Source organism: Petaurus breviceps, unplaced genomic scaffold (assembly GCF_028583685.1).
Source record: "Petaurus breviceps papuanus isolate PSGF00001 unplaced genomic scaffold, PetGlider_PUasm1.0 90574, whole genome shotgun sequence".
In the NCBI taxonomy this organism is placed as follows: domain Eukaryota; kingdom Metazoa; phylum Chordata; class Mammalia; order Diprotodontia; family Petauridae; genus Petaurus; species Petaurus breviceps.
In genome coordinates, this window is record NW_027187277.1 from 5,234,905 (window position 1) to 5,237,467 (window position 2,563).

Genomic DNA, 2,563 nt, shown 5'->3' on the forward strand with positions numbered 1-2,563 from the left:
TCCTTCAAGAAACTCTCAAGGAAAACTGCCCTGATGTTTTAGAACCAGAGGGCAAAATAGAGGTTGAAAGAATCCACTGCTCATCTCCTGAAAAAGATCCCAAAAAGAAATCTTCTAGGAATATTATAGCCAGGTTTTGAAATTCCCAGATCAAGAAGAGAATATTACAAGCAGCCAGGAAGAAACAATTTGAATATTGTGGAAACACAATCAGGATAACCCAGGATCTGGCAGCTTCTACACTGAGGGATCAAAGGGCTTGGAATAAAATATTCCAGAGGTCAAAGGAGGTGGGATTAAAACCAAGAATCACCTACCCAGCAAAACTGAGCATCATGTTTCAGGAGAAAATATGGTCATTAAATGAAATAGAGGACTTTCAAGCATTCTTTTTTTCCCATATGTTGGTATTTATTATTTAAGCTGAAGAACAGGTTATGAGGGGGGTGGGGCAAGGGAGGAGACAGGGAGCCTAGAGCCTCTCATCTGTGTCTGCTCCAGATGGGGTTGATCCTGATTTCTGAGCCTTGGTCCAGGGCACACAAGGAAGCACATGCTAAGATGAGGTTCCAGAGGTACAGGTTGAGGAAAACAGCGGGGGTGGCCAGAGTTACACATCCAGCCAGAGGTGGGGCTGGGATTCTCCTTGGGTCAGCAGCAGCACTTCCTTTTGGGAACTGAAGCCAGTCGATAAAGTCCCATCCCACATATTTCTTATAAAACATTCTTGTAGTTAAAATTTTTGTGCTAAAGAATTCTTTTATCGCCTCTCTAGCTTCTTGTACTTTGCTTCTAGTTTCTTTGAATATGCATCCAACTTGTAAGCTGCCTTCTACTTGCTCCTCAATTAAAGTGATCTGATCCAGATAAGGCTGAAGGGAGGCATGTTTCTGGTTTAAGTCCTTTGGGTTTCTACTTATATTTACTGCAATAGATTTCATTTCTAGATACTTCAAGCTAGTCAGTTTGTTCATATTTTCCATAAGTTTATAATCTTCACGGGTGGCTGTCAGCTCACCTGTCAGGTACGTGGCCATTTTGGAGAACATGTCCTGGGCACAGCCCCGTGATGTCTGCCTCAGCAGGCTCCATGGCCTCCTCAGCCGTCTCTACCATGGCATCATCTAGGCACCAGGGAAGGGAGGAAGGAGAAAGAATAGGGAAGGGAGGGGAAGAGGGAGGGGAAAGGAGAGAGGGAAGGGAAAGGGGACAAGGAAGGGGGAAAAGGGGAAAGGTGAGCAGTGGGAGAGGGAGATAAGGGGAGAGGGCAAGGAGCAGGCAGCGAATCGCCATCTGGGCTGGGCCTTCCCCTCTCGCTTCCTTTCACTTTCAAGCATTCTTGATGAAAAAACCAGAGTTGAATAGAAATTTGACATTCATATACAAGAAGCAAGAGAAGCATGAGAAGATAAACAGGGAAAAAAAATCATAAAGAACTTATCAAAGTTGAACTATTTACATTCCTATGTGAAAAAACAATAATTGTAACAAATGAAACTTTTCTCAGTAGGAAAATAGTTGAAGGGAATATATATAGGAGGGTATATGTGCATATGAATATATATATGAATGTGTGGATATATGTGTACATGTATACATAGATAGAGGGCACAGAATCAATTTAATAAGAAGGGATGATACTTAAAAGGTGAAATTGAGAGGTGAGAGAGGAATATAATGAGAGGAGATGGGAAGAGACAGAATGGGGTAAACTATCTCATATAGAAGAGGCAAGAGAAAATGGTTACAATGGAGGGGAAGAACAGAAAGGTAAAAGGGAATAAGTCAACCTTTTTCTCATTGAATTTAGCTTAGGGAGGGAATGACATACACACTAAATAGGGTATCTCACCCTACAGGATATGCCCTACGGGTTGAAGGGGATGAGAGGGGGGATGATAGAATGGAGGGCAGGCTGAGGGGAGGTAATTAGAAGCACACACTTTTGAAAAGGGACAGGATCAAAGTAGAGAATAGAGAAAGTGAGGGGTGGGATAAGATGGAGGGAAATATAGTTCGTCTTTTACAATATATCCACTATGGAAATGTTTTGCACATCTACACATGTACAACCTATACTGAATTGCTTATCTTCCCAGTAAGGGTGGTGACAAGGGAGGAAGGGAATGAATCTGGAATTCAATGTTTTAAAATCAAATGTTTAAATATATATAGTATTATTAATATTACTTTACATGTAACTGGGAAATAAGATATACAGGCACTGGGGCATAGAGATCCACCACGCCCTACTGGAAAGTCTAAGGGGGTATGGAGAAGATATGGGAGAGAGCAGATTGGAGGAGGGGATATCCAATGGGATAGCTATTTTGGGGTGGTGGGTGTAATAGTAATGTAATTTAAAGTTCCCCCTGTATTGGCTTGGTTTTTGGTTTGATTTTGTTAAAACTCAGAGCTTGTGAATCCCACTTGTGGGATGGACTTGTCGACATGAAAAGAGAGGGCTGAACTGGGAGGAGTTGGTGACATAAATTTAGAGAGACACAAGAAAAGAGAGAGGCAGAAGAACTTTTTGGAAGCAGCATCTTGGAGGCAGAGAGAG

General features: G+C 42.1%; 1 pseudogene; it reads right to left on the reverse strand.

Moving 5' to 3' along the window:
- Positions 1-760: 760 nt before the first annotated feature.
- On the reverse strand, positions 761-1,098 carry LOC138142366 (biogenesis of lysosome-related organelles complex 1 subunit 2-like; annotated as a pseudogene).
- Positions 1,099-2,563: the final 1,465 nt, after the last annotated feature.